Source organism: Dromaius novaehollandiae, chromosome 9, assembly GCF_036370855.1.
Source record: "Dromaius novaehollandiae isolate bDroNov1 chromosome 9, bDroNov1.hap1, whole genome shotgun sequence".
In the NCBI taxonomy this organism is placed as follows: domain Eukaryota; kingdom Metazoa; phylum Chordata; class Aves; order Casuariiformes; family Dromaiidae; genus Dromaius; species Dromaius novaehollandiae.
The window spans coordinates 5,419,443-5,434,208 of record NC_088106.1 but is presented as its reverse complement, the minus strand read 5'-3'; positions in this window follow the sequence as shown (position 1 = coordinate 5,434,208).

The window sequence follows — 14,766 nt, the reverse complement described above, 5'->3', positions numbered from 1 at the left end:
TCAGACCTTCTGGATGAACTCAGACCTTCCTCTAGATATTTTACAGCTCTTCACTTTAAAAGCAACTCTTTCTGCTCTTAACCTTTGACTGGAATTTGGCCCTAGTTTGTTGTTTCCTCTGACACTTGCTTTAGCTTGTCAGTCCTGCAAATTATGTTATTAAGCAGGACTCCAAACATTTGCCAGTGTTGTCAAACACAGCTGAATAGATCCTCTTTGTTCAGGGATTGCCTGAGTAAACTGGAGAAGCACCAGTCAGGACTGATGGCGTTTTTGGTGAGCCATCTGCTTGCAATAATAATATTTAGGTCATACTGCAGTATGTTTCAGCCAGCAGAAAAGCAGTGTGAATAATCTGTTCAATGCATCTTACTGGATTTCTAATGTTAGTGGTCTGGACTGAGCTGTCTAGAGCACTAGTGAGTAGATTTGCAGTAATTTCTCATGAACGACACCTCATGGCGGTGCAAAACCTTTTGGTTTACTGTAGTGATGTTGTCCTGCCACCCGAGTTGAAGTGATTTCTTCACTGGGGTATGTCTGGTTCATTATCCAATTTAGAACAGAGGAAAAAAAAAGTATAGCTATAGCTTACGAATTTTCTGAGTATTATCTGGTATGAACTTCAGCATCCACTGTCCCTTTATATTTTCCTTGGCCTGATGCTTGGTTCATTAAAAACAGTACATATGAGAATAACTTTAAATTTCTAGGAACAAGAATAGGATTCACTAAAATGGCCAAATCTGTATCTTATTTTCACTATATTACTCAATGAGAGAGAATTCAAGTCCTTTTCTGACAAATTTCTGGTGACATGCCATGGACTTCATAGGAGTCAGTTCTAGCTGCATTATTCAGAGAGAAGACCCAGAAATTCTGTAACTCTGGCTTTTTTTTTTCTTTTTCTCTGAACATACTTCATTGTCTCTTGGACAGTTTTCGTTATTTTACTTGCCAAATTTCTGTCACAGCTGGATGAGGTGAGGTTTAAAAGTTCTCTTTCCTAGTCTCCCTCAGATCAGTCATAAGCCTGTGGGAGATGTATGTGGCTTTGGAGCATGGCCTGAATCTTAGTTCAAAGCCAGGCATGCCTCATGTTCAGGCTTGCTTGATTAAAACTATACACAGGTGCAATGCTGCACGTGTTTGTGAAACAGGGAAAAGGCAAATGGTCACAGCCACGCTTTACACCATATAGGTCACAGAGCTTTTGGGAGAAGATCATGAAACGAACTTTGGTCAAACAAGTAGGTAAAACCTCTTTCTAAAATAATCTGGCATTACTTGCTGCAAGACAGCCTGAGTTTGGTGAGAACGGAACAAAAGTCCAGTGTCAGCTCTCGCAGCGTGGGCAGGCACCTTGCCTGCTCTCCAGCCTGTTCTCCTCTTGATAGTTCAGAGACAGTCATGCACAGTCTGAACTTCATCTTCTGACTACTTCTTGGAAGCCCATGTATTGAAAAATGCAGGCAGACTTGCTTGTAATTTTTTCTTTTTTTAGTCTCTGGCCTTAGTGAAAAGGACTGAAGTTTAATAATGTTATAGTACAAACATTTGTGGGTTTCTGGTTTTCTTTTTCTTTCTCTCAAAGTTGTCATTATCAACAACCCCAAGCTTTTCGCTACTGTGATTATAATTACTTTTTAAGGACAGGGAGGGGAAGACAGATCACTTGCACTATGAGAAAGGAAAAAGCCACAAATGCTTTTTAAAAAAATGTATTTTCACAGTTGTAATCAGTATCTGTGTCATATCTGAATGCTGTAATTCTATTTAATTAAAAAAGTTAATAGGGTTTGGTTCAAATATAAATTATTCATCATCTTTAAATGCTAAGTGGAAAGGCATTGTGCTTGAGAGGAAGCAGCCTTATTGTATTTCTTCTAATAAAAATATGCAGAAATCCCTTTTTATTCAAACTATGTTACTATTTCCTCACCACTTATTTCCACTTATTTTTTAAGAAGCCAAATGGAACCCACAAAGGGAGGAATGAATTTACAGAATACTTCTGATTATACCAGTGGTCATGAACCTCTCAGAAAACTCTGCAAGCTGTAAGATCTAATGCAGGCCACACACAAAAAATATGAATTTTGAGGAACCTCTGGAGGGAGAAGAAAGTGCTCCCCCCTCCCCCCAAAGCTACCAAAAACACATTCTACTGTAGAAAAAGATTATTTTGGGGGAGGGGGGATTTAGTGAGGGAAACACCCCTTTCTCCTTTTGCCTTTCTTTCTCCAGTGACATCACCCGATGTGCCAGTGGCATATTAAATGTACGATGTTTTTAGTGTACTGCCTGAGGTGTATTGAAAAAGAGAAGAATCATTAGCAAATGAGTTCTCATAAAGAACTAGCTGAAAAGATGTAACATTGTGCCTTTTCCACTCTTCTTCGTTCAGAAATGGATCCAGACTTCGCTGGAGTAAATGGAAAGATTTCTCTTGGCAGCAGTAAGCTTTCAGACAAGACAATTTATGAGATACAAAGGTTCAAAGTCAATATTATAAGTGAAACTTTGGTCATACAAAAGACAACGGGAATTTTATCACAGCGTTTAGACAGACTAGGACTTCACCTAAAAGATTTCTATATATTCCTGTTAACATTGATATTATTTCCCCATATGGTTTATTGGAGTCAACAAGCTCTATTGCTGCAAATGAAGCTAAGGTGGCTCAGCTTATCTTGACTGTGTGTGTCATGTAAGGCCATTTTTGTAACTTTACTATTGTGATTATTTATGTTAAAAAAAGAAAAAGGCAGTTCATAAAACAGTGAAGCAGAACGGGTAGTCTAGGCAATGAAATGTCTGGTTTCTGTTCCAGACTCTGCCAGTGTGACCTTGCACAGCCACTTTTCTGTATTTTGGCATCCACAACTATAAAATGTGAGTAATGAGATTATAAACACACAATTTTGGTTGAGTAACAATGGTGCGTGGATTTTTGTCCTTTATTTGTGGTTTTTGTATAGTTTGATAGTTACTTGCATGCTTTTTACAGGCTACTAATTACTTTTCAGAATTCTGCTTCCTCAGTTCCTTGCAAATTACCTACTTATTTGTATCCATACAAAGATGGTATCAATCAGTTGGAAACTGTTACAGCCAAGTTAACTAAGTGAAGACAGCTGGATGTGTAGTGCTTCTGCTGACAGCAGATGGGAGGTAGGGCATGGGAATCAGAGTCAGAGTTAAAAAGTTTTCTAACACCATGCTCATTCTCCAAAACCCAGTGTCAACCCCATGGGCTTCCTGCTGCATATGAGTGTATGTAAAAAATTTAATCTTCATTCTTCTTGAGCTGTTTGCAATTTAATTAAAAAGATTTGTTATAGTTTAGTCTTGCTATATTCAAATTACTCTTGTTTACTTATTGCTGTTTCATATAGCTTCTTAATCTTTTGTTTCTACTTGACATACATAAGTAAAAGTCACTAGTAGATGGTTCCCAAGGCACAAACTCTACAGGTTGTAGATGCACAGATGCATCTTAAGTTGAAAACAAGTGACAATAAAAATCCACAATGACTCTGTCTCTGAAAATGTATGTGCCAATTTAGAATAAAGCTCCTCATGTTAGTATAGGAGTAATATTGTACATGTTCTGCCTCTACGGTATATGTTCTCATCTGGGTCTGTCTTTAAAATTCTGACAAAAGAAAACTGCAGCCAACTTACAAATTTATAAATACGATAAAAATACAGACAGTAGATTTGTTTGATTCTGAATAATTCATCTGCACAAAAGCAAGGTCTACTGAGCCTGTTGTACTTCTTTTTCAAATATATACTCACTAGAAATTTGAAGTGTCAAAATAGATTTCAGAATGATTTTGTGGTTCAGTAATTTAAAAAAAATTGCTTTTTCTTCCCCATTAAAAACTTTTTAGTGCAGTTACTACCAAAGCACTTGCAAGTCTTTCTGTGTTTCACATTCTGCAAAAAAAACCTATATATTTCTTCATTAAAAAAAAAATAGTGTTTATCATCCAGCAGAACTCATGACTTGTATTTGAATTGTTGGTGCAGCATTTTGAAGTGATGCTGAATGACTAAATGTCTCCTTGCTAGTGGCCAGATACGGAGTTTGAGGGATGGTGTGGTCTGAATCACTTCGCGACCCTGTAGTGGTCTTAGGCATTGCTATTTTGAAAGCTGCAAGAGATCTCAGAGGATGTCTCACTGGCTAACATTTGAGAAGCACTGCTAAGCTTGTCTCAGCATATTTTATAACCTTGATATTTGTAATTACATAAAGTCTTGCTTATTCTGGTTGTTTTTCTTGTCTTTTCGTAGTCATTCTTTGCTAAAAGTATTTGACTTCAGTCATGCTGTCGCAGTTTGCATCAGGTAAGCTGTGTTTCTCCCTATGGATGGCCATTTGTTTCTGCATTTCTAAGCAGCATGTTAATAAGGAAGCCAGGGAGTTTTAAAGATATTAGAAGTCCTTGTAAGGTCCTATTCTCTATTGCTGTGCACAATATAAGTAGGTAAACTGCTGATAGGAGTTGACAATACTGTCAGTACTGGTATTACTGTTGCTCTTGATCTAAGATGTAAAAGAGGGTAAGGCTTGTGGGGAAAAGTACAGCTTTTATTAGGCCAGTGGGTTTAGGCTGTGTGTCTGAAATGCGGTCTGTTTTTTCAGCTTTATCAATTGAATTAATGTAAGGTAGAAGGCCCCTGCCTTGCCTTTTTTTTTGAGCATTTATCTCAAGCATATTAATTTATCCATACATTTTTTATATGCAGATTTGCTTTTATGAGGATTTTTACAGATTTTTCAGAGTAGAGTTTTAAAGGGAATGGAGAGATCAGAAAAGGTAGAACTATAACAAGCAGCTGTCACAGCATTAAGGAAAGTGTTTATATTACAGTAGTGCATCAGGAATTCAACAGAGATTGAAGATTTTTTGTCATTAAGAACTTCACAAACAGCTTTGGATAATTTCTGCTTCAAGGAAGTTGCATGCAGCAGGCAAAGCTACAAATTTAAACTTTATTTTCTCGAAGTTGCACGCTACAGGCTGGTGGCAAGGCAGGGAGCTGGCATGAAGCTTCCTGACTAGTAGCTGCACTAAACCAGTAATTCCTAAGGATGGAAGTAATTACTTCTAGGAAAACAGTTTATTGTATGTAAGCGAACTTTACTGTGATGAAGTTTGTTTATTAGAATTTTGACTGCCTGTTTCTTTTTCTGTGCTTTTATAATGATGGGGGGGGGGTTTCAATTTTAGTGATTGTAGGTTTAGTTAAAGTAAAATTTAACTGATAGGATACCTCAGGAAGAAGTACAAACTCTAAAAGTTCTTTGTGATCGGGTAAATATATAGTTTACAGAGAAAAGCCAGGGACCAAAAATTCTCTGAGAACAGTTTTATGCAGAAAATGCTAAAAATTACTGTGGTGTGATGCATAAAAGGAAAGATCATAGCCAAAGTAGGTTTTCCAGTCCAGGATTGTTAAGTCAAATGAAGTTATCATCCAAGATCCTGCAAGAGTTTCTTTTCCTCCTTTCTACCTTCCTTTCTGAACATAGTAGACTGATTTCATGAAAAAGACTGTCAGGTATTTTTTGGCGGCTACAGAAATCCTCTGTTTGCTTGCCCAAAAGGTATAACTGGAAGGGCTGTGGTAGCACAGGAGCCCTCTCTGACAAGACCGGAGCTAGACGCAGCAGAAGCGTGGGGAATCGGGCATGGCGGCAGCGTGTGGGTGGCAGGGGGCTGCGCGGGTACCTGTGCGGGAACTGGCTGTGAACCGCCCTGGACCGGTTGCAGCCGGCTCTGTAACGGCTGCAGGAGGAAGGGCGTTTCCCCCAAGTGTTTGTTAATTGGCTATGCTGCCTTTGTCTTTCAATACATGTGTCAGTAATTAAAAATGTATGTTAATTAGCAGTAACTTAAGTGATGTTCTCTGAGTCAAGACTTCTGCCTGCAACAGTAACTTGTGGAGAATGAGGGCAGCACCCTGACGGAGCATGGCCTGGGAGTAGAGTAACTGCAGTGAGCGCGGAGCTGTGGAGGGAGCCTTGAGTCTGCCACTGGGAATTTGTGGTGTTACGTGGTGGTGGAAGAAGTGATGCGCGTTTTGTGTGTGGAGGAGCGGGTGCGAACAACACGTAAACAGGTGGGAATCGCTGAGAAAGCCCTTGCTTGATGGGAGGGCAGCTGGGCCGAGTCTTACTCCGAGGCCTAGCCCCGGAGGCCTGGGGCTGGGGCAGTCTCCCCGTGCGGGATTGAAGAGCACCAGCCTGGGAGCTGCTGAGGGGCAGGAGCGGCTGTGACACCGTGGGGCAGTGGGTGCTGCCGTGCCATGGAGGGCGTGCTGGGGCCTTCCGTGTGCTCCCAGCGGGGCTCCAGAGGGACCGGGACTGCTCGGCAGAGCTGGGGAGCCAGACTGGTGGTCCTTGTCAGAGCAACGGGCTGCTAACAGAGGCATTAACAAGTGCTCTGCCTGGAAAGGAGGCCCTTGGTCAGAGGTGAGAAGCCGATAGTGCTGGAGTTAGATGCATTTAAGAAAGGTAGTAGCCACTAGGGGCAGGAGACAAGGAGATATACAAGGACACATAAAAGGAAAAGCATGAGGAAGCAAAAGAGGAGATGTGAGAGGAGATAGACAAGGGGACACATGAGGTAATGTGGGAAGAGAGGCATTTGGAGAAAGGAAACAGACGCAGCATGTGGAAGGGGATGTTGTTGGCGACAGAGCTGGAGACCTGCTCTTGGAAGGGGAGGCACTCTGTGCCAGAGCAGATGCATCTCTAACGAGAATGCTTGAGATGATGGGGTAGGGGGGATGGACCTCACGCTGGAGCAGGTGTGCCACCGAAGGGACTGTGACCTGTGGAGAACTCATGCTGGAGTATTTATACCCCTGAAGGGACTATGGCCCTTGGAGAAACCCATGCTGGGGCAGAGAAGGAAAGTGAGTAGGAAACAATGTGCTGCAGAAAGAAACTACTCCACCCTGACCTTAACCTCCTGCGATGGCCATCCTCTTGTCAAAGGGATTGAGAGGGACGGAGTGTAAGGTGTGGCAAAAATGGCAGTTGGGTCTAGGAAGGGAGGAGGAGTGAAGCTGAACCTTGGGAAAGGAGAGGAAAGGCATTTTCGTAAGTGTTTAATTCTCTATGCCGTATTTATTTTTTAATAACTGTATCAATAGTTAAAAGTTTGTTAGTTGGCAATAACTTAAGCGATATTCTTCGAATTGTTGCCCATGACAGGCTCTGAGAATCTGATGTTCGTTTCATGTTGATGCTATGCAGAGAGTGCCAGCAAGGATACCTTTTGTGATGGCAGCATTTAGTTGTGGTAACTGCCTAGCAGAAATAAAATGGGAATTACTAATGTTGTTTTGATTTTCTAGCCATCCAGAGAAACTATCTCCAGTTGCTTCCAACCTGTTGTGGATTCAAGTCATGAGCTTAACAATGAAGGACACCACATCCCATTGGCAATCTTCTGAGCCATCCAGTTCTCCTGAGAGGCCTATTGCAGTAAGTTTGTTGATGTTTGTGTAATGCATACAAAATATATTTTTACAATTAAAGTATTTTTTCCATTCATCATTTGAATCAAATTACAATGCACTCAAACATTGAATAATTTATATTCTAAAAAAAGATATTAGGATATTAAATAGCAGACATGTTGTTAGGTTTATTAAGTTGTTGCAGAGAACGCTTTTATATCTTAGGACCTGTTTCAAACTCTTAATCCCTACCAAATAATTGTTTCTGTTTTTGGCTTGGTTGTAGTCTCATTTCAGAGGTTTTTTTGTTTGTCTTTTGAGTTTTTAATGTTTACTGGGCAGGTCTTTCCGGTTCAGACATTCCCCAGCTGGTCCATCTAATCACTGAATTCTGTAAAAGGAGGTTCTTTTCAAACTAGTGCTCCCATGTATTCTTTGTATTTGGAGACAAATGCACAGTTCGTTTCCCAGGTCCATGTTGCCATCCTGGCAAAGGGCTGCATGCTGCCTGAATACCTGGCTTGGTGATGTGTTATCATATTCATATAAAGGAGAGGTGGAGATCTCTCTACTGCTAGATATTCTGTTTAAATGCCACTTAATTCTATGTAGAATACATTGGCAAATGTTTCAAAGCTGAGATAGTATGCATGGGAAGTGCAATTTGCCCTTGAGAAAGTTGCACGTGTAGATAGAATTGTGTAGACGTGGTTTGGGGTGTGGGTGGGGGGGAAGGAAGGGAAATTTTACTGTGCTGGGAAGTTAATGCTCTGTTTGAGGGAAGAATTAAAATAACCATAATGTAAGGGACATATGTAAACCTTACCTACCGAACATCCATTGAGATGGAGAAAAGAAAGCACTCTGAGGTTGATAACAAGGATACTATAATGGGTAACATGACATTTAAGTGGCAATGAAATGGGCAATTCTATAAGCCCTGAGGAAGATAAGTGTTGCTGAAATATGACAGATTTATTGAACTAATTTCCTAACACTCCTGTTACCATATTTTTCCCTGCAATACCACAGTGAATTCTGTTGTGTCTCTTGGCACGGAAATAAAGGGAAGAGAATGGCAACCAGCAGCAGGGCTGGTAGCAGAGCCTGGAGCATGTTCCCAAATGAACATGGTGAAGAAATGGCCTGCTTGTTTGCAGAATGTGGAGAACTTCACAGAGGCGGAAGATTGAGATTCACAGATATTGTCAAAGAGACTTTTATGGTAAGGGTCTGTTTGTCTTACTTAAAAAAAAAAAAAAAAAAAAAAAAAAAAAAAAAAAAAAAGAGAGAGAGAGAGAGTTCTGCGTGTGTGTCGGTAGGAATGATTTCCTAGATGGAGGAGAACTTTTACGTTGTTCCCCCTTTCACCTCCCTCAGTCAGGGCAAAGGAATAACATGGCTCGATTTGTAATGGTGACTTCAAAGCTGACATTTTGATTTCTGATACCAAACAGTGAAAACACATACAAAGCAAAGCTTAAAATAGTTTCATTTTGACCGCATTCTACTCAATGCCACCTGCATTGCTATATAGAAAAGTGACAGTGGTAGGTACTAGGTGTGATCCTGAAGGCTGGCATCTGCTTCACTTGCTGAACAGCTTTGGGAACAGCCACGATGCTATATTCTAAATGATGGCTAATCTCATTCCATCTTGAAAAGTAACCATATAAATTAGGTGTTTTCTCACCACCTCAATCAATGCATTACAGTCAAACAGCTGTAGATCATGGTGTTGAAATTTATAGTATTTCATCCAGTTAAGTGCAATTTGTACCTACTGTTACCTTGCGTTGTATGCCTGTGTCTAGCTGCATCAGGTGATGTCAATCCAGAGCCCTGTAGATGACCTGTGTAGACACTGTATGTACTGCAGGTAAGAAGAGTGATGGTGCAAGTTAAACCTTTTTCCAGGGAGGATAATTGCTTTAACTCAGAAGTGAAAGCAGTCTGTATGTAGCCTTGAAGATGGTATAGGAAACTGTAGCAGTTGGAAGATGTGGGTTTCTCTGCCTTATACTAAAGCACTGCTATTTGCTGTCATGTTAAACTCAGCTTTCTGGAATGGAAGGGGGAAAACTGCACCATTTCAGCTCCAAAGAGTTCCTTCATTTTCAAAAGAAATTGTGTCTGAATTTGACCAGTAAAGACAGATTATGGTATTCCCTGTGTAAAAGCAATAAATAAGGGGTTATGTGATGTCTGTCTTGGCTGCAAAGGGAAAGTCTTGTGTAAAACTATAATTGAGGCTTGAAATTCTTGGGAAAGAAATGTGAGATTAATGGGTGCTTATCTAAACCAAAGAAAACCTTTGCACGTTTATACAGCGGTATACTGTTCACTTTTAGTGCTGGATCTAGTTTTTTATGGGCTTTTAAATTGTTGTGTATCTGCTAGCTAAAAAGGAGGAGCTCAGTGGAAAAAAAGAGATGACTGCGAAGAAGGACTCTGTGAAGATGATGACAGGGAAATATTTGATGGAGCATGAAGCAGTGAATCAAGACTTAATCTTAGCACCTGCACTACTTTGCAGTGAGTTACAATTTTTTAATAAAATCAAGATAATTACCTGCCTCAAAGAGGAGTTGTGAGACTAATTAATTGTTTGCCATGTACTTTAAAATTGTAAAGTGCAGTAATAACTACTGAGTGTCGTTACTACTTTTTTTGAGGCAGATACAGCATGATCAGTACCTGCTGTTGTAAATTGCTATGAGGGAGTGTTTTGTATTTCAGACTTTCCTGCCGGATTTCATTGATTGCCTTAGTCTCCACTGTAGTAACTTAGAAAACGTAGCAGAAAGCTGAAATGTTGGCTGCCTGCACCTATTATTCCATTTTCTACACATTCCTAATCACAGGGGAGGGCCTGACACAACCTGTGCCCTTCGCTGAAGTTGCCTAGAAAAAAATATTTTGCACTTGTGTTTGGCAAACTTTCATGGCATTTTCCTGTTTCAAATTTGGTCTCAATAACCCTGTCTTTCTCTCTTCTTCATTCTGATCATCTGGTGTTATAACCCAGCAGGTTACTTCTTCAAGAGTTGCAGACAAAATAAGACAGATGTGCCAAATGCAAATATTTTAAGAGACCAGTTTCCATAGCAATTGTAACCATGCTAAAAGAACTTCATTCCTGGGTTTAGTTATGTTCTGGCAACTCAGCAGAAATAAAATACTAGATATTAGTGAATGAGTGCTTGATAGTTTATCAACTGCCACCTTGTCCCATGTCCATGTGAGTAAAGGTGGCCACGTTCAGACTTTTGGAATTTCCAGTAACAATGTAATCCATTCCATTTCCATAATAAAGCTCCAAGAACCATATCTCATGAAGATTAGCTAAGGAAGGGAGTTAGGAAATAATACATGTTTTACATACATATATAAAATTATATCTTATTATGTTTGTTTTTTATACCCACAGCATATAATAGTAATATATAAAGTATTTATACATATTGGATTCCCTGGAAACTCACTAGTTCAGAATTGGGGGTCTCAGGGCTGTATCTGGAAAAAGAAAGCAATATACTTGTTTTCCTGACAGCCATTTTTATTTTTATTTACACTATAAACCTTTGGGCCATTGATATTGAAATTTTCTTTATAGAAGTATGCTTGCATAGAGCCCCCTTGCATAAATGGATGCTATGTAAATAAAAATATTAATGGATAAAAGTAGCAGCTTCTTCATAGTAGCCAAGTCTGGGAGTAGATGAATTGTTAATTTAAATTAAATTGCTTTTATGAACTTCTTGTTCATTTATATTAATTGCTTGTACTGATCTGACCTAACCTACTTAGGTGGAACTGCAAAAATTAAAGATGCTTCCATTCAACATGCACAGAATGCACAGAGAATTACTTACTTCGGTGCACTTGCATACGCTTTCTACATACAATTAATAAAACTCCTAGGTATTTTGGCCCAATAAGAGTAGAAGTAAGTTTGATGTTTCTTTCGATGAGGATTCGGGTTGTATTTCATAATGGGATAGATTGGAATGGCTTTGCCTTGAGGTTTGGTTGTCTGATGGATACAGACGTATTCTCATTTGTTATCTCAGGTATGCTAGATGAAAGATGGAGCCCAAAGAGGTTTAAAGGGGTTTAATTAGGCTACCACTTTATTATCTTATCAGGGAATTATGCAGCAATAACTCATGCAGTGTAAGTTCTCATCCTTCCTCCCCTTTATCTGTTTGTTTGAAGGCTTCTGTCGTCACTGTTGAACTTGATTCCTGCTGTTTGGTCTTAGAATGTTTCAGGAACAGGTTTAATTCTTGAAAATGACAGGATGAGGAGGGAATGAAAGAACTAGCCAAGGGAATGAAAAGACCTTCAAGGGATGATTATAAGCAACTGAGACTAACTTAGCTGCTTGGAAGTATTTTTCTTTCCTCTTCTCCATAATTTCTTCCTTCTTTATGGCTGGGTCTATGGCAGTGTCCACTTCCTTTCCATATAAAGATCATGTGCTTCTGAGGCTGTGGAAAACATAATGAAGGCTTTATAAATGGCTTTATAAATCTTTAAGAGATAGATATGTGAAATTAACATTGCTACCCTGGTAAAACATCCACAGCACATTTACACATCCTCTTTTGTCATTTGTCAAAGTGAAAATTCTTTTTTGCGTGACAGTCTCTGGACTCCTTTTCCAGTCAGTGTAAATCAAAGCACTGGGAATCAGTGCTTTTTTACTTACTCTATTGAGTAAAACTGCTCAGCATAATCAGGGGCTCTGAGTAAGATTGCTAGAACTGTCTAGAACATAAAGATCAGAAGGAAGCTGTCATATATTGTATTAAATTTTGCTCAGGTTTATAAACGAAAGAATTAACTTGACGGTGTTTTAAAGTACAGAAAGTGGGCAGAAGAGGAAGCACATGTTGCAGCACAAGCCAGCATCCTTAAGAGTTATGTATTTTTGAATCTGGAATTAGAATGGTCTTGTTTCTTCTAATATATCAAGCATAAGATGTCCATATATTGTTCCCTTTAGTGCGATTCTGATTGATTCCATGATAGCTTTCATAGAGAAAAAAGATTGAGTGGCTTCTGTGAATAGGCCAGAACTAAATAGTGAATATTTTATATTTAACTTTTCATTCACTTTTGTATTTTATCTCTTTTGGACTGGTATACAAAGGAAAAATAGAGAGGAAAGGGAAAAATATTTAGTGTATTTCAGCAGAGATATGAAAAAACCCCTAACCGTTATCATGTCTTCATTCCAGAATACGTATATGCAATATTTAAAGAATAAAACTGTTCTTACTAACTTTTTATTTTATTGTATTTCCTGTGATAGTTGCCATTTTTCTCAAAGTATCAGTCTCTGGAGCTGCATGAATAGATGAGTAAAACAGTTTTATTTATTTTATGTTAAGTACACTTACGGCTGTTTTAGCTGCAGAGTGACTGTGGTGCCCTTCATGCCTTGCAGGATCAAACCCCAAAAAGCAAATATAAAGTAAGATTGATAACAACAATCTTTTTCAAGTTTAAACTCTTTCTATTTTTCAGAATTACGTGTGAAACAGGGAAATTCTTACTGGAGACTTGATGGTTTTAGCCCCTCCTATCTGTTAAAGGTTTCTAAAAAGTTTATAGAACTTCCAAGTAAATATTTGAAATGGGAGGGCTAGTGCTTGAAGAGAGCAGTGTTGAAAAGCTAATGGTATGATAACTTAATTGAATACACAGTAATTATAGATCCTATTTCTAAAAATCCTAGTTGCACAGATGACTACTTTTTTTTTCTTTTTTTTTCCTTTTTCTTTTTTTTTTTTTTTTTTTTTTTTAAACCAGATGTATTGGGTGCAGTAGAGTCTTTTAGTTCCAGGAAAAAGAATTCCCCAGTAAAACAGATTGTAGTCTGCTGGTGAGTTTTTCTGTTAATGAAGAACACGATGAGGTGGAAAGAGAACTGGTAGAGAATCAATTAAGGCTTTAGTAAACAAAGCTCACAAGTATTTTACATAAATATATGTCATCTTTTGTGCTTATGGGTAAGTAGGTGCTCTCTGTAGGTTTTTTGATAGATGCTGTGATTTTTGAAATGAATGCACTCTTATAGGGGGATAAATTTTTCTTTTGTCTGCCCTTGACTTGGATAACAGCTCTTTGCTCTTTTGTCCAGACGGTAACACCTGCCCTGAAACTTCAGGGACAGAGTAGTTCTCATAAAGTTGACTCCAGAGATCAGTGAGCAGTGTGGTGCATGGACTGTTGCTGAACTTGCTTCTGACTATTTCTGGTAGTAATGCAAGTTCTGGGCCAGGATCTGGACTTTAGGTAACAGATAGTATCAAAGGGTGCCCATTACCTGACGGTGTGAAATGATTTCCAGAACTTAGCATTCAGTAGTCAGTACCTTGGAAAGAGAAAGAACTCTGTTATGTTGTGCAGTTGATGCATTGAACATACCAGGTGCATGCTAATTTGATGGCTGTTCTTTTTTCATAAAAGTTTGGACACGGACGATCAGGTGAAGCATATGCTCAAAGACTGCAGCATGTACAAGAGCGTTAGATGTCATTTTCTCCTCAGCCAGCAATATTGAAAACTAACAAGTAGATGGCATTCTACCTCTATTTTTAAATTAAGAAACAACTGCTTAGACTGTCATATAGTCTCTTCCTTTCATTTCTGATGCTACATTGGTAATTTGAACAAATAAACATGTATTTATTTAATTTACCATTTATAGCCTCTGAGTCTAAAAATACAATGATCAGGATAAACAGTAGATTAAAAAATGATTCAAAACAAATTCACTTTTATGTTGGAGAACTCTGGTTTTCAGAAAATACCTAACAAGAAATGATCTTGTGTAAGAAATGGCCAGATAATGAAATATCAATTTCCTGAAAATCAGAAATATCTGAAAGTAATTAATGGGCCTTAAAACTGAAAAGGAGAGACATGATTGATCTTTTTTAGCAATCCAGATTTAACATCAAGGGAAGAATCTTTTTGCCTCCAAGAGTCACAGGAAAATGAGAACTAAAAAGAGAATGAGAGTTTATCAAAATTAACGGTAGTTGAACCTGGTTGTGGTTTCTAGTAGTGAGAGATAGGAGGAAAAAATGGAACAAAGATACTTGAGATATTGAAAGGTTTGCTTTCATGATGCAGAGAAGTCATATACTTTCGATTTGTCTTAAAAATGCAGCTAAGCCAAAGAACAGAAGTTCTCTTTCAAGTTGGTTCAATTTTCGAGTGTTCTTTGGGATTTTTTTCTACTTTGCAAACATTGATACAAGAAAT